Genomic DNA, 18,525 nt, shown 5'->3' with positions numbered 1-18,525 from the left:
CACACACACACACACACACACACACACACACACACACACACACACACACACACACCAGAGTGCATAGAATTGGGCCTAGAGTTAGGAAAATTCATCTTCCTGAGTTCAAATCTGGCCTTAGATACTTAATAGCTGTGTGGCCCTGGGCAAATCATTTAACCCTGTTTTCCTCATTTTCTTCATCTGTAAAATGACCTGGAGAAGGGAATATCAAGCCATTCCAGTATCTTTGCCAAAAAATCACAAATGAGGTCACAAAGAGTTGAACAACACTGAAATTACTGAACAACAACACAATAAAAAGTTTTAACACACACTTTTGTTGCAAGAGTAAGCAAAAGAATTGTTATGAAAGGATTTTATCTTCCATCTCCATTTTATCATTTAGTCATAAATTAAAGACTGCAATTGAGCAACATAGACTGTATAAATAACCCACGACTCATTGGTTAGCCAAAAAAGTTCTGAAAAAAGAGTTGCCTGCTTTTTGATACAGATGGCATCTGTCATTAAAATCACTTGAATTTGAGGAGTGAAGATATCTGACAAATCTTTCTCAGACAAGCACAGCAAGGAAATCAGAAATAACATCTAAGACACCAGAGGTTGTTTTTAAGTCTTGAAAATTTCCTTTTTTTTTAAGGGGTAAACTATTTTTTCCCATTACTTTTTGGTTGTGGGGATTTTATCTGCGTGTACAGTGTCAATGCTTGAATTAGCAAGAAACATTGTTGATTAGCACTAAAAAGATCTAATGGTTGAGACCTTGAATGCAAAACTTATGATAAAAATAAACTTCAAGGTCTCAGCATACTCTTATCAGATCAACTATATGAATAAGTCTCAGGTCCCAGAGTAGATTGCATAAATCTTTTGCCTGAGCTTGGCGAGTGCAAAGCTTAATACCCACAGGCTTGCAATCTTTTTGAATGTGATTGTAATTCAGCCCCAGCTTTGCATTCTGGATAAAGGTTTCCCTTGAACACAAAGTATGTTACATGCTTTCGTGCTAGTGATCAAAATACTCAGAGGATTATGGCACTTGCTGTTCTTAAACCTCCAAAATGGTGTTAAAATGCTACATCCAATCAGCTAAGCTGTAAATTAAATTATTGTAAATTGAAGGCATGGTTTTCCCTCATATGCCAGAAACTCATTTCAGCCCTAGCATATCTGCTAGCAGGTTGCATCTAGCAGCATAACTCAAGAGGTTTAATGAAAGTTTAAAAACAATCTGTTGCAGATTTTGTGCCTAATTTATTTTTAATTGCAAATTGTACAACACATTATTGCCTGTGAAAAAAGAAATTTAATTTACTTCCTTTTTTTTATACCTTTAATGCGAACCTTTGAAAGGAAGGAGACTCGAATGGTTTCCTTTTAGAAGACTTTTCCTTTTTTCCCCCAAACCTTAAATGTGAAGTCTTTGAAAATATAGCTTATGTTGCTAAGGTATCCCCTTCAAACATACCTTCATCCTTTAAGCATATTCTGTTTTATTTGGAATTTTAATAAGATAGTTTCCCATACTGCATTTTTGTAAATATATAGTTGTAAATATAATTTAACATGATTATGAAATCCACAATCATATGATACTGATAAAATAATGGGTTGAATGGCTTAAAATAACTAATCTTATATAGATTATCTTTAAGTTGTGAATCCCAAGTGGTTAAGCTTGTCTGAGCTTTAAGATAATACAATTAGAATGTCATCCATCTCTGGATGAAAAACCTCTGTGTGTGTGTGTGTTTAATATAACATAAATATCATTACAGAGAGAACCTAGGAAAGACAAAAAGTATATATGTATGCATGTGCAGGTGTCAAGAAAGATTAATTTGACATTCAGACAACCATATAAATAGGGAGCTCACTTTAAAAAACATGTCAATGAATTATATTCTGCTAGTTTTAGGATATGAAAAGAATATATATGTGTACATACATATATAATGTACATATTATATGTGCATGTGCTTATATATGTATATGTGTATACATGTGTTTGTATAAGATTAGAAAGAAACATTTAAATAAGTAATAATAAACATCTCATATATGTGTATGTACATGTATAATGTGTATATATATATATACAGAACACAAATACACATCTTTTTTTCAATTTTTCAATTTTATTTTTAATTTATGGAATAAAACAAGCATTTCCACAATATAAGTATAAAAAATGATTATTGCACTTGAAACTGCAAATCTATTGTGTATAACTTACTATTACTTTTAAATACATAATAAAGTTATCATGTAAATTTTATTATATATGTCTGTGTTCTTTGCATATTCCAATACTAGCAGAATGTAATTCAGTAACAATAAAATTGGTTTTTAACGTGGCACCCTATTCACTGACTTGCCTGATAATATTTAATTGATCTTTTCTAGAACTTCCTAAATTTGTCAAACAAAGAGGTCTGTTCTGGTTTTATTTCTTTGGCGCATGATGCCACTGGTCTGCTTTCTGGTACTTTGAATCTGTATGGAGATCTGAAATGAAGTTTACTATGAGTCCTATCAACTGATTTCAGGGAATGTGTCAAAAGAAAAGAAAAATAAGCCAAGGTCTTGTGTTTGGATTCCCATTCCCTTCTGAAATCTTTGCCACTTTACATCGAAAGCGAGTTGTATTCTTTATTTAAAATGTTTCTTTCTCTTCCTCCCCTGTCCTTAGAGAGGGGCCATCAGTATAGTCTGCTCAGCCTTTTGGCTCTTCTCACTGGGCAGTATGTCAGTGAAAGCTAGCTGCTTTTATTGCTAGTGACAGGCCTGTGACTTGTCTCTTGCTAGAAAGGGACGCTTGACGAATGGCAATATCTAAACCTCCTTTCCTGGGAGACAGTTTTCGTCACCTCTATGAGGCCCCACTTCCAAGGACTGGTGGATCAATTTGATATCTTGTTTCAGGCTTGCTGTTCTGAGCAGGTACATTAGACAACATCAAACTATCCTTAAGGAAAACTTGTTGTGAGTGAGTATCCTTGACCTCCTTCTAAGATGTTAGAACTCGGGTTCAGGCGTGACTTTTTTTCTTCTTGGAGAAGGGGCGACAGTTCTCCCTGGAACTCAGAAGCTGGAGTTGTGGTATTTTGTTAATCACTTGAAATTTATTGCAGCTGAGAAGGAAGTGAGGCAGAGAGAGAAATAATGTGAATGTGCCTGTTAAAACACAGAATCCAAACAGGCCCTTGAAACAAACTGGAATTTTGAAGAGGTTTAAAACTCCTGCTCACCCAGAAATGAGTATGGTTATTTCTCTTATGGCTTGTTTCAACTATTCTTCTGAGTATGGCAGTCATCAAGAGATGACCCCACTTTCTTCCTTCTCTCTAGGGAAAAGTTTTAATAACTTTGAGAAATTCACTAATTCTTATTTGCTAGCAATTCAATTTTTTTTAAAAGCAGTTGGGGCTAAGTAACTTGCTCAAGGTTACATGTCCAGTTATATTCAGGTGGTGCTAAGTAGCAGACGCCGGATTCGATCCCAGGTCATCCCGACTCTGGGGCCGGTGCTCTTACTCACTGAGCCACCTGGCTTCCCCTAGCAATTCAATTTTTCAAGACTTTATAGGGGCTGCTTTTTTGCTTTTTTTTTTGTATCCCTGGCACATTACAGGCATTTGACTGTAGACTTAAGCTTGGTCTAATAAAGACCTGTACTGAGTAATTCCTTCCACTTAAGGAGATTTCTATTTGGGGAAAAAAAAAAACATATACCTATGTAAATTGATATAAAGTTAATGCAAAGTAATTGGGCAGCATGGAATTATTATGTAGAGCAGTTTATAAACAACACAACACTAATTCCATAAAGCCCAATAGGAAGCTAAGGGTACAGTGGAATGGGGACAGCAGAGGCATGAAGCTACCATGGATGGGTATGAAGAAGCAGATGGTATTGTTTGGAGGAGGGAACTTCAGCAACTTCTTATTCCCCCTTTTATTTGAAGGGGGGCATATTTTCTATATTATAATAAAAGAGAGCATAAAATAATAATATAAATCTGGGAATTGGGAATTTATGTGTCTCGATGATCAGATAATCTACCAATAAAACCTAAGAATACCCCTAAGAAGAATTAAGAATTAATTTTCCGAATGTGCATGTCAATCAGCTAACTTTAAATTATATATAACACACATATATTTACCGTATATATGTTAGTGAAACATGCAGATGTTTGAGTGTACAAACACATACACATACAGTGTAGTTGGATTTTTTTTCAGCAACCTGTTTATCCCATTGAACTTACATGGTATCGTCCCATAACAAAACACAGGTGTTACAGGTGATATTGACATTCCTTGAATAGAAACTTCACACCCTAAATCCAAAACAAAATGGACTAGAAAATTAAGGCAAATATAGAAAGTATTTAAATCACTCAAAGACACAAAGCTTTTTGTTTCTTTTTTTGGAGAGGGGAGGGCAGGGCAATTGGGGTTAAGTGACTTGCCCAAGGTCACTTGGCTGGTAAGTGTTAAGTGTTTGAGTGCAGATTTGAACTCAGGTCCTCCTGACTCCAGGGCCCCGGCTCTATTTACTGCACCACCTAGCTGCCCAACACTAAGTTTTTGTTTGTTTATTTTAACCTTAGTAACATTAAATATTAACACAGGTGGATGAGAAAGAGAATTAGGGAGGCTGAGTATGAAAAGATTCATGGAAAGCTACTTTCTTTGACAACCTCGCATAAAATTTCCACAAGCTAAGCCAAGAACTTCATTCACTGGAAGCAAATTAGGCCCATTCTTGGAGCTCACAAAACCTTATAAAAGCCACACATTCACAAAACGATCATTTTATGTTATGGAAAGGATGTTTGGGAGGCCGGTTTAAGAGGTTCATGTTGACAAACTTTATTAAGTACCTGGTATGGGGAAGGTGGTATGGCAGGACAGACTGAGAGCTGGCCCCATAGTTAGGAGAAGCTGGGTTCAAGTGCTCCCTTTGACACATACTAGATTCAGAGGATATCACTTAACATCTCAGTGGACCCAGGCAAGTTGAATGACAGGTCTGCACTGATACTACATTAATTACCTGTTGATACCAATGGGAAAAAATGTAAAAGCATTGTGCTTGATGTTAGGGATGCAAATATGAACAATGGAAGAGTATTCCCTTGCCCCCCACCCCTATGGCTTTTATTTTAATAAAGAGAGATATTAATGCTGTTATTGATGATGATGATAGCTTACATTTATTTAATATTAAGGTTTGCAAAGAGCTTTTCATATGTTATCTCATTTGTCCCTCACAGTAACCCTATAAGGTAGGTACCATTATTATTCCTGTTTTAGAGAGGAAAAAAACTGAGGAAAATAGAGATTGTGACTCATTTAGCATCACACAGTTAGTAAATGTCTGAATTTAAATGTGAATTGAGTTCTTCTTCACCCTATACCCGTTGCCCTATGACCATAACACCTAGCTGTTGAATAAGATCGTTTGTATATAAAATGTTTTAGTTTTTCCTTTTTTAAAATGATGATCTACTGAGATGCCAGACTAGAACAACAGCAAAATGAGACTGGTTTATAATTTACGCCTAAATATTAGAGAAACAATTTGGCCTTGGTCATTGTTGTTCAGTCATTTCACTCTTATCCAACTCTTTGTGACCCCAATTGGGGTTTTCTTGGTAGAGATAATAGTGTGGTTCGACATTTCCTTCTCCAGTTCATTTTATACATGAAGAAACTGAGGCAAATAGGATTAAGTGACTTGCCTAGGGTCACATAGCCAGTAAGTGTCTGAGATTAGATTTGAACTCAGGAAGATGAATCTTTCTGACTCCAGGCCAGGTGCTCTATGCGCTATGGCGCCACCTAGCTGCCCTAAGTTGACTTAGGTCATATTGAATATCCCAGTGCAGAATTCTATCCTATCTTTTTTTTTTCCTTAAGTGATATATTAAATTAATGATGCTATAAAAATTATTCAGTAAAAGTAAGTGGAATATACAGATGAGCTTCTTTGGAAAGAGAGTGACTATATTTTTAAAGACCCATTTAGTGTCTTTTTAAAAGCTGTTGTTATTACGGGCATACTGAGTAAAAAGTCTAGGGAACCATGTGAAAAACTATCATTGCAATGGAGCTCTGAGAGGCAAACTGATTTTCGGGTTTGTTTTGTTTTGTTTCCGAATTGGTGGGTTGAAAATGATGATCTTTGTTGCCAATGACAATTGAGAATGCAGGCTGTTCTGAAGAGTATTTCTCACTGGAATTTTTCTTGTTTTGTACCAGCTAACTCCAATGCAGAAACCTACAAAATGATGGCGACCAGTTGATTGCCCTTGCTGGGCTTTCAGCTGGTTAAATATCAGTAGCTGTTATAATTGCATATTTACTTTTCCACTTTTGCAGCTTTTAGAGCGACAAAAAATTCAGCCACTTGTCATGAATCTGAGATGTTAAACTGTCCCAAACATTGGCGGTGTTGTGATGGAATAAGATAACCAACAAACCCTCCATATATTGTCAAGGAGCTAATTTAGACTGCTCTAAATTAGTGCTTTGCAGATAGAAACCAATGTGGCAAAAAGTAAAATGTGTGAAGCTGCCTTGTGACAGTTACACTGGGATATGACGCTGTTTTATTAGTGTCTCAGAAGAAGCAAAAGCTTTTGTGCCCATAATGATTCCTGAGCTCAGAAAAGTGATTCAATACTAACACTGCCTCAGACTCAATCAAATAGTTTGGAAGAGATGGGCTAGAAGATTTCAGGTTGTAGTTGAAGGATCACAGGACTAGGAGTTGGGAGACCCAAGTTCTAATGCTGATTTCTCTACTAACAGGCTACACAAATAAGCAAATGGCTTTCTTTCTCTGACCCTTATTTTCCTCAACTGTAAAATCATGATTGGACTGGACCAGGAATTCATAATACAGAGTTCATGAACTTCAGAAAAATTACACATACACACATATACATATACATTTATGTGTATGTGTGTGTGTGCACACACACTCCTTGAGAGTAGAGTCTATCTTTTACCTCTTTTGTGTCCTCAGCACTTAGCAATAATGCCTGGCACTTAATAAATGTTTATTGATTAATTGATATATTTTGGTAAATATTTCAACATAATTGGTTTCCTTTCTAATTCTACTTGGGGCACCAAGCCCCAAGATGGAGTGCCAGGCCAAGAGACAGAAAGACTCATCTTTCTGAATTGAAATCTGGCCTCAGACACTTACTAGATATATGAACCTGGGCAAGTTACTTAACCCTGTTTGTCTCAGTTTCCTCATCTATAGAAGGAGCTGGAGAAGGGAATGGCAAACCATGTCAGTATCTTTGCTAAGAAAACCCCAAATGGGGTCACAGAGTCTAACATGGGTGAACAACAGCTGAATAACAGTAATAATCACATAATTCAGTATAATTCCTTTAGATTCCAGTGTAATTGACTAATGTGAAAATATGTTTAATGTGAAGTGTATATGTAGAGCCTCTATCAGATTGCATGCCATTCTGGGGAGAGGGAAAAGGATAGAGGGGAAGAAAATTTGGAAATCAAAAGCTTGTGGAACTGAGTGGTGTAACCTAAAAATAAATAAATTTTTAAAAAAGAATTTCAATATAATTCTATCAGTTTTCTACATTTAAAATATTATTCTGATAAGAGGTTTATAGGCTTCACCAGATTTCCAAAAGGTTTCATGATATAAAAAAGGTTAAGATTACTATGTCTAGATAATCCCAGAGTTTCACATATTTGTATAGATCTTTGTAGGTCTATGGAAATATATCTGCTTATGATATAATGTATACATAAAATGTTACAGTATAGGCATATGTGTTTATTTTATTAATTAAATTAAGCCTATGACTTAAAAAAAAAAACATCTAGGTTTCTTTCAGCTCTGACACTAGTACCTTTGGTGATTCAGTAATTTGTCAAAAGAGATCCTTAGAAAAATATACCTATAAATCTAGTCATAGATATTTTCTATGGATATTAGATTGCCCCAAGATATTAAGGAATATTTCCAATTCATGTTTGATTTTGAATAAAAATCAGCAAGAGAGATTTACCAACACTCCCTAATACTATGTACACTATTAAATGTGCATATATAATTTGTTCAGCTAATTATCTCAAATTTTAGAGAACAATATGAGTAACTTTAGAGAGAGAAGAGAAATTTTTATAGTGCAGTTTGGTCTATCGTTTTCAGGCAGAATTAGTTTTGAGAAATATTTCAGTTCATTTATTATTGGAAAAGACCTTACTAGTTTATTCAAGCAAGAAAATTACCCCAAAAGCTTGCAAGATTTATAATGCTTGGAAAACAAAAAGAAAAAGTAAAAGAAAGGCAATTCAAAACCTAATGAGACATTTTAGGCCTCATTTACATCTCTAACCTGACCCATTTTCTGCAAAACGTTTTTCTTAGTAATTTACATACTAAAAGCTAGCTATTTATCCATCCCTAACCAAAAAGTTGATGAGATTACTAATACCACAGTGAAGTTAACATTACCCTGAAAGCTAAATACAGCCACTTCATGAAGGTTGACTATGGAATCATTGATTTCACTATAATCTCCATTTAATATTGGAGTGAATGAAATGAAATGAAAACAAGATTTAGAGTGAATAAAAGGAAAGATTGTCCATTTATATTGTGGTCATAATTTCTTGTCGTTGATGACTGGACATTTGTGCTACTGTGAGGCAAAGGAAACTCTTACAGGAACACACGTAGAAAAGAATCATATGTAGAATCTGTGTGTATGTGTATGTGTGTGTGTGTTTATATACCTCTATACCTGCCATGCTGTCATTTATCCTGAAAACTGAATAAATGCTGTGTAATTTATATCACTAACTTTGTCTACATAAGCATCAAATGGAACTTGAAAAAATTCAAATTTCTTGGGTATTCAGTATGTTTGGATTTAATATATTTAAATTACTTGGGAGGTGTGCCAATGGGTCTTATAATTTTCATCATGTAAACAGTTATACTAACAGATAAATCTTGAGAAAATTCATCTTTCGTCAGTTCTTTTAAACCTTTCTCAGGTAAAATATTTAGATTGCATGCCTATATATTTTTTTTTTAAGCAATCGGGGTTAAGTAACTTGCTCAAGGTTACACGGCCAGTTATTTCTGGGTGTGGTGCTAAGTATCGGAGCCCGGATTTTGATCCAGGTCATCCCAACACTGGAGCCGGTGCTCTTACTTGCTGAGCCACCTGGCCGCCTCTAAGCAATTGGGGTTAAGTAACTTGCTCAAGGTTACATGGCCAGGTGTTTCTGGGTGGGTGCTAAGTGTCTGAGCCCGGGATTCGATCTCCAGGTCTTCTCTACACTGGAGCCGGTGCTCTTACTCGCTGTGCTACCTGGCCGCCCCCATGCCTATATTTTTTTAAAGAGAAGAACAACTCTGACCAATAATGTCCAACATACAGATTTGTGATATTCGGGTGAAACAAGGATGATTTTCTCAATATCTTTTTACATTAGCAGGCACATAAACCACCAATTGCATCTAATTAGAAGCTGAATTGTTTGTTACAGACAGTTTGATATCTCCTTTTTACCTCTTTAGCCCCCTCAGGAAACAATACAATACTCACTGGGCTTGGTTACATCTTTAAAATGTCCAATATTCTTCAAAATGTTAGCTTTGATAAAATATGCATGGCCATCTGGCAAGTCCTACATGCTGGTCAGAACTTACTTGAGAGTACACTAAGTTAGTTATAAGGCTCTTGAGGACTTTACTCTTGGACCTACAGGACGACTCATAGTAAGTTCTTAAATCCCACTCCAAGTGAGAAGTTTTACAGGAGTCTGTAGCTCTTGGTCTATAGGATTCAGATCAGAGAGTCATAGTTCTTTAGAACTGGGATGTGGCTTTTGTAATCATCTAAACAATTCTCTTCATTTTATAAAGGAAGAAGTTGAGGTCCAGAGATGTTGATTGGATTGCCTATGTCACACAGACAGTAGATGGCAGATCTTGGACTCGGGTCTTCTTCCTCTCTACTATACTGTGTTGCTTTGAGTTACCTACTTTGAAGATGGATGAAAATTTTAGTAATCCTTCAGAAAATTATAAGGGCAGTTAGGTGGTACAGTGGACAGAGCCCTGGGTCTAAAGTCAAGAAGATGTGAATTCAAATCCAGTCTCAGAGGCTTGCTAACTGTTGACTTTGGACAAATTACTTAACCTCTACCTCCCTCAGTTTCTAATACTGTAAAATTGGGAAAATAACATTAATATTTCCTTCACAGTATTGTTGGGCAGATGAAAGGAAGTCATATTTGTAAAGCATTTACCATACTACTTAACACAGAGCAGGTACTATATAAATGTTTATTCCCTTCTCTCCACCCTCCCTGCCCCCACATCTTTAAAATCCAGTGGAGGAAAGAGAAAATAGTGACCCAAGGTTTAGTTAGATAAAAATCTCCTAAAATTCCTCTTGCATTGAATTACATACTTGGGCATTTTAGAATTGATTATTTTAGAATTACTTTCTCTCAGAGGAAGTCCCTTGACTTTGCCCATTTCAGGTCTAATCTGAAATCTGAGTGTATAGATCAGAAATATGCCCAAACCATCATAAGCATACTGAAACATACAAGGTCAAATGACGCCTGACCTTAACCACATAATTGGTCACTGAAGTCCTTCTATCAGATAGAGCCTTCTGTTGAGCTTCATCTCTCTGTTCTTCCTAACTAAGCTCATTTTGGCCACAATTAAAACACCAGTGGAGTCAGAGAGAGGAATAAAATTCCCGGATCTACCCATATGTCAAAATAATATGTAATGACTTTTTATGTTTGGCCTCTGCCCCCCGTAATTCAAGCCTTGGTTTTGCCATAGCATGTTTCAAGGGAATAGCCAGCAAAAGTGTGTGAATAGATGACAAATCTGTCCTTAGAAACAGAAACATAATTCAAGGGACACGTCCTACAAACAGTGGGTCCAGAATATCATGAAAGGCAACACATTACAATATTATATTGTGTGATTGATAGGAAAAGAATGGGTGAGACTTTGGGTCCTCTTACCCAGTTCTGCCACAAATCATCTTGTCTTTTGGGGAAAGTCACTGAACCTCTTTGGAGTTGTACTTTCTTCATCTGTAAAAATAAGAGGTTTGGAGGAGATGAATTCTCAGTTTCCTTCCAGCACTATGGTTTGTAAATGTCACATTGGCAAAATTCCCCAATGTCAAGTTACTGTTTGACAGACTGAGGCCCCTGTTATTTCTGTTTCTCTTTGTTTAATGCATTCATTCAACAAGCATTTATTTAACATCTATTACATACCAGATCCTGAGGAAAGAAAAACAGAAATGAATTAATCCTTTAATCAAAGGCTATTTCATTTTTGTCTTTGCATCTACTCTCTCTACCACAATGCCTGGGAACAATCCACCCACCACCCCTTACTAGAATTATGATTTCATTGGTTTAGAGTTCTGAGCGAGGAGATTCCCTTCACTAATGTAGGTTGGAAGCTGCTCTGCATTTTATCACTTTAGAGAATCTTAGAAAACTTACTAGTTAGAGAGCTTGTCCAGGGTCACATAGCTAGTGTGTATCAGCAGCAGGACTTAATCCCAGGTTTTCTTTACTTGAAAATCACTCTCATCTTCCCCTGGTAAAAAAAAAAAAAGGGAAGAAAGTGATGATGGAAGGAAGGTAGAAAGAGAAATAAAGGGAAGAAGGAAAGAAGGAGAGGAGAGAGGGAGGGAGGAAGTTGCTGACCTTAAGGAACTTAATATTCTATTGTTAAGAAAGAATACCTACAAAGGAAAGTAAATGCAAAATTTATACAAAGCAAATTCCAGGAGTCAGGTGGAATAGTCTAATAATTGGAGGATGAAGAAAGAGGGGGATGAACCAGGATAATATTCCTGTAGGAAATAGCATTTGAGTTGTATTTTAAAGAAGTTAAGAATTATAAGAGGTAGAAGTGAATAGAAATTACATTTTAGCCATAGGGGACAGTATGTTCCAAAGCTTGAAGGCAAATGGGATACAGGGGCATTGGGAAATAGGCTAATTTGTCTAATATCGAGTGTATAAAGGAGAACAATGTACAATAAATATGGGAAGGTAGACTGGAACTACATATTGAAGGACTTCAAATGCCAAACAAAGGAGTTTATATCTTTTTCCAAGGAACAAAGATATCAAATGACACTTATTGGACATGCAATATGGACTTGGAAGGTTGCCTCCAACTAAAGGTTTTTGGTCAGAACTAAATTTTTAAGCCCTTGTATTGGTTACTTGAAAAGATCTAGAGACTCTGTGCTTGGTGAGATCATGTATTAACACATCAGCTATTGCTATTCCAGGGTCATATCAGTTATAGTAATAAATATCTATCTAGGTGTGTTTGGCCATGCTGCACTGTTATCCTTTTCCTGATACTACTTTGCTATCTTGTCCCCATGCCATCTTTTAAAACACAACAAGCCTCTTAATTTTGCATTCCCACAGTGATTTCTCTATCACTCTTGTTCCCAAAATAGCATCTTAGTTTTTTTTTTTCTGGTTTGTGTCCACTCACTACCACCTACCCACTCCATGGGAAATCAGAAGTTATATTGACAAAGGGAGGTAGGTAGAAGAATAGGGAGAGGTTGTGGGTAGAAGTCAGGTTCCCAAAAGCTAGGTCTGATCACAGCTGTAATCATTGCTTGTTTCCATGTGGGTTCTGGAGCTTAGTGAGCCATGGCACTGCCCCAACATAGTTAACCATGAACACACCCATGGATCACAATGATACGAGGGAATGAATACAAGGAAACCTCCATCATTTGTCAGTCTCAATTAGTATATACTCTTTTTTTTTTTTTGAGGGGGGAAGGCAAGGCAATTGGTGTTAAGTGTATATGCCCTTCACTCACTCCATTTGTCCTCACTGCCTTTTTTTTTTTAAAGCAATTGAGGTTAAGTAACTTGCTCAAGGTTACACGGCCAGGTGTTTCTGGGTGGGTGCTAAGTGTCTGAGCCCGGATGCGATCCCCAGGTCATCCTGACACTGGGTCCAGTGTTCTTACTCACTGTGCTACCTGGCTGCCCCTCTCACCGCCTTTTCTTACCAATGCATATAGACCTGTTACTTCCCATCCCCATCCCATCATGTTGATTACCTAAATAAGGGAGGAAGAGTAAGGCAGTAGAAACAAACAGGAAGTTATATGACCTGATTTCAAATTCACTTATTATCTCTGCAACCTAATGTCAGTCACTTAATCTCCCTGGCCCTGTGTTCTCACACTTGTAAGATAAGGTGTTGGAGACGATCTCTAAGCATGGCACTCTGGGTAGGACATGGATTTAGAGTCAGAAAGATTCTTCTTCATGTCTCCTATACCTTCTCTTCACCTTGGTTTCTCTTCTGAAATGGCAGGGACTTGGACTGGATGTCCTCTAAGATCCTTTGTAGCTTTAGATATGTAAACATATTCAGTAGAGGCTGTTGGGCACTCATGCTCCTTTCCTTCATTTCTTCCTGCACATTACACCCCTGCTGAGTGCAATGCATCTCCCTCATGCTTATCCATCTCCCTGCTACCTGGTGTTCCATTCTCCCTTGATTGTAACAGTGACTCTAGCCTGCTTTTATATCTGGATATGATAGCTCACTTCTATACTTTATTTCGCCATATTTGACATCTCATTGCATATTCTGCCCTCATTAATTTTCTTTGGAAGTTCATTCATTTCCTTTGGAAGTCCAGGGTGGTATAAGAATGACTTATTTTTATGCTAATGGACTAGCTATGAACCAAGACTTCATTGCTGAGAGCCTGTCTTGAAATGTGATGCTAAGTTGGCTTTTGGAGAACTTGAATAAAGTAGACTGAAACAGCTGAAAAAACTGATTTTCTGAGTGTTTAAATTTTATGGTCCTGTGCAAGATTTGACACTATCTTCTGTTTGCCTTGAGGTTTCATTCCCTATTGGTACCACACTCTGTCTGCCAGCTTCCCCAAGGATGTGCTGACATTGCTTACTTACATTTCTACTCTGTTATCAATGAAAGTATGGGAGTATCATTGGACCATGTGCTACTAAGCAAATTTAATAACATTTCTTAGCTCTACATTTTATATGAAAAATGTTTCCCGTATGTAGGATTTCCCTGGTCACATTGGAATATATGCCCTTATTCCTCCTCAGCTTCCTATTAGTCCATAGCACCACAGGATCACATCAGAGCACTTAAAAATTATTCGTGTATATGATTGAAGAGGACGCTGAGGGCTAAAGAGATAAAATAATTGTCCAAAGTCAAGTGGGTAGCATGTGGGGAAGGTGAAGATGCATCAACTCCAAATCCGGTGCTGTTTCCACTGTGAGATTCCCAACTTTTCAAATTATACTTAAAACATAAATCCTTTTCTACTGGATGAGTAACCAGTATAACGAAAATGCGAGATATGTAGTTTACTTCTGTGGAAACTCAATGGATTAGTTACGATGTAATATACTTCATTCTCTTCACAGGTCAGGACCCATTTTTGAAGAAGAAAGCTGTATGTCATTGTAGGCTATCAACTGTGAAGATCAACCATTAAGATCTGGTAGACCTTCCTGCCTGGGTACAACACACCAGCTTTTCTTAGAGTCTACAGAGAGCTCCCCAGACTTCCCTAGTGAGTATCGCAATGAGTGCTATGATAACAGCAGCTTCCAAGAAGTTCAGTTTCTGATATTCCTTTTTATTCAAATGATGCTATTTTCTCATGCCCAAATTTCATGGAACATTATAGCAAATAACATTTTTTTATCCTCTCCTCCATCCATACCATCTCGACTCTAGCTATACTACTTATACAAATCAATAGGAAGTAACTATATCTATATGAAGAAATGTGTGATTCCGTCTTAGAATTTAAAAAGTTATTTTATAATGACATTTAAAAAATTAGTTGGAAATGTTGAGTACACATAGTATTTTGTCCTGCTGGTGGTAAATGCCATCAGAGTCAATTGTGAACTGAGAATAATTTGTGAGAATGATATATAGAATAGGTGAGGAAACTAAAACAGCTTTGGTTCATAAAGCAGAAATGATAAATGTGCCCAGAAAAATCTATAACAAGTGTTTAGTGGACTATATGAGTGAAAAATCTGTTGCATGCTAGTGAGATCATTAAATAGAAATTAAGGCTATTTGCTGCTTTAATGGGCATATCCTGTCCATCTATTCAAGAAGCATACTTATTTCAGAGCAGAATAGCTGTCCAGTTTTTGTTGGCATTGTTGACCTTTTTTAGGCGTTATAAATCATTAAGGTGCATGAAAACCTTTTAACTTAACAAGCCTGCATTGTTGAAGTCACCAATGGCTTTTCTTATTGTGGTGCTTAGAAACTTCTATATCTGGCTGTGATTATAATTTCAAGAATCGTTTATGATGCTATGATAATAAGTAGAAAAAAAGATAATTTATTCTTTCATTTGCTATGCCACATGTTATGCTATGACTCTACTTCTTAAATGTGTATTACTGTAATCAGTGAGAAGTAATTTAAACATATGTTTCAGGCAGGGATTGAGGAAAGTCACTTTATAGAATGACTAAGTGTCATAGGTGATATTTGAAAGAAACGGTAATATTTTAAATGTGTGTGCATATATATGTACATACATATATGATGTGTAACATACATTTTGTAGGCATTAAGTACAGATATAAAGTTCTATGCCATACATTTAGACTTGATTGTGTGTGACTTTGACAATTGTCACCTCCCAAAAGCTTGTTACAAGTATTTTTTAGTGGAATTTCAAGGTTGTGAGGTTTTAGGCAAACCCAGATAATGCTATTCATCTATTGAAAATAGGCCAGGCATTGATTTGTTCCACAAGTGGTAATGATGTTTTGATTTAAACCCTCTACCGACCCTTGTCCAGTGATCATTCTGAAAAGTTTTGACACATGGGAAATGCTGTCAGTCACTATGAAACAGAACTTTACTATTGTCTGATAAATTAATGTGGAGATACAAATATTTGAAGAATGGAACATAAAGAAAGATGAGAAAAAATGTTGGGAAAGTATGTTGAAGCAAAATTGGCATGGGAAATTATACTTTTCCTTTCTTTCTGTTTCAGGTCTGAGATTGCATTGGTACAGAGAACTATAGTAAACAAACCCTTTCTACCAATGCAGATTATCACCTTCTCTGCAACTTAGAATCTTAGGGGGTCACCTGGGGGCATTAAGAAGTTAATTGATTTGCCCAGGGTCACACATATAGTATGTGGTAGAGTCAGGACTTAAAACCCAGGTCATTCACACCACAGGGATGGGTCTCTTTCCAATTTGGCATGCTGCTTCACAAAAATAATTACTAAAGGGACACATGATGCTTAGTATTTCAATGAAACAATCAAGCTCTTCAATACAATGCTGTGATTGACTGAATTTCTTTTGTTAAAGCAATCAGGGTTAAGTAACTTGCTCAAGGTTACACGGCCAGTTATTTCTGGGTGTGGTACTAAGTATCTGAGCCCAGATTTGATCCCCAGGTCATCCTGACACTGGAGCCAGTGCTCTTACTCACTGTGCTACCTGGCCTCCCCTGACTGAAATAATTTTGGAGAAATTATCAAAACAGGATACAAAATTTAGAAGTGATGCTCACTCATGATCTTTTTAGAGCAAAATGATTTTAACAAAAAGCAATGTAGCTTTAAATAAGCATGTGGATTTTATAAATCATATTTTTCATCAGTAAACTAACTTATATGTAGCAGAAATCTTGCATTTAAATGATGTTTTGGTCATCACATTTCCAGAGTAAATGATATATTATTGAGGAAACACATTTAAAAGCCTAAGATTCTTTAGCTATGACACCCTTTAAACACTTGGAATTTCTATTGGCATTCAAAATAGGTCCCAGTTATACTATACCTGTGTTTAGTCTAGTGATGTCACCATAGCAGCATTTATTTATAAAAACAAACTATTTTTATAAACAATATCATCTACAAGGCACAATTGATTCTATTCCTTAAGATGAGTTCCCTGATCCACTGAATTTGCTGAATATCTTTCAAGGGAGAGACTTTGGGAGTAATTTTCTAGCACTCTTCACTGGTAATAAAACAGCTCTTGAAGGAATACATTCCTCTTTCTAGGGACTGAAGGATTTTAAAAAGATAAGAGCATCTGTTTCCTTTTCCCCCTAATGATTTTATTGTCTTCTGGATCATGGCAATTTGCTACACTGAGAAGAGGCGTGTTGCAATTCAGCACAGTTTGTCCTGTCTGGGTATCTGAGTTTCCAAGCTGGGGGACCTGACTTACTTAAGAGCTAACAGTTTCTCCCATTTTTCACCCGTTACTTAAATTCCAAAGCAGGTTTCGACTATTTTCTCTAGCAGAACGATAGTAGGTAACATCAAACTGTGTCCATCTCTCATATCTTTACCTAAAGCTTTGCTGTAGTTCTGTTGTCAACATTTCCTTAAATATGCAATATTACCAAGGTGAAGAAAGGTGTTCATAGTGGGAATATTCTCCTTTTATATTTGCTACATATTGGTTATAGTTCAGAGATAATGACCAGGAATAAAAGAAATAAAGCTTATTTATTGATTTTATCTCTCATTTATAAGTTATTGAATATAAAAGAGAAATACTATAACATTTGATATGGTCTTTTTAAAGATAAGGCTGGCTTTACCAATGGGTGATTATTAAAATTCTGGGATTTAATATGCCGATCACCAGTAAATCTTCTCCCATTAGCTCTTTGACTTATAATTGAGGGTTGACATCCTGTCATTAGAGATTCATTCCTTTGACTTAAGACTTTATTTCCCTATTAAAATATGAATACCTTTTGAGGATTCAAATCTCTCAGATGAAGGGAATAGGAAGGGGCTTCTCATCAAAGGTGTTGCAGGTTCATAAATGCAGATCCTTCCAGGCACTGAGTAAAATCAGCCTGAGGCTTTCTAATTGCCCATATGTCAGAAGCTGCAGGGGCTGATGACTATTCCCAAAATGACTTGGGCACCTGGTTGATAGACTGTTTGTGAAGGGATATGGGAAGATGGCAACAAGGTAAAGAATATACTGGAATTTTTCCTATGTATCATCTATCCTTCAGATTTTGATAATAAATAAAATAATCATCAGTCTGATCCCTTCATTCTCCAATGAGGCTATATATTATGTATAGAATAAAATAAAATATAAAATATTTTATTAAAATAAAATAAAAATTCCTTAGCTTGCATTTAAGGTCCTACAAAATATATTTGCACCTTATGTGTCCTGTCTCACTTAATATTACTCCCACTCAGGTGCCCTATGTTCAAACAAATAGGACTACTCCCTGTCCTTTGATCTGGTTCTCCCCTCTCCAAATTCTTCCTCTTTTTAAAAGCTGTTCGCTATGTCTGGATTCTCTGTTTCCACTGGACCCCTCCACACCCCATCTTCACTAGTGACATACTTCCCTGATTTCAAAGTCTAGAGGAA

The 18,525-nt window shown here is 36.4% G+C and overlaps 1 protein-coding gene across 1 annotated transcript in view; it reads left to right on the top strand.

The window, feature by feature from the left end:
* The window catches only part of TENM3 (teneurin transmembrane protein 3), a 3,497,142-nt gene that overhangs the window by 1,814,912 nt on the left and 1,663,705 nt on the right, over positions 1–18,525 (top strand). Inside the window, exon 7 of the mRNA XM_069096576.1 lies at positions 14,530–14,678. The gene's annotated coding sequence lies outside the window, so the exon portion shown is untranslated. The remainder of the gene's footprint in view (positions 1–14,529; positions 14,679–18,525) is intronic.

This window comes from Petaurus breviceps, unplaced genomic scaffold (genome assembly GCF_028583685.1).
Source record: "Petaurus breviceps papuanus isolate PSGF00001 unplaced genomic scaffold, PetGlider_PUasm1.0 126, whole genome shotgun sequence".
Classification (NCBI taxonomy): Eukaryota; Metazoa; Chordata; class Mammalia; order Diprotodontia; family Petauridae; genus Petaurus; species Petaurus breviceps.
Note: the sequence above shows the minus strand (reverse complement) of the source record. Positions and strands in the feature narration are given on the sequence as shown.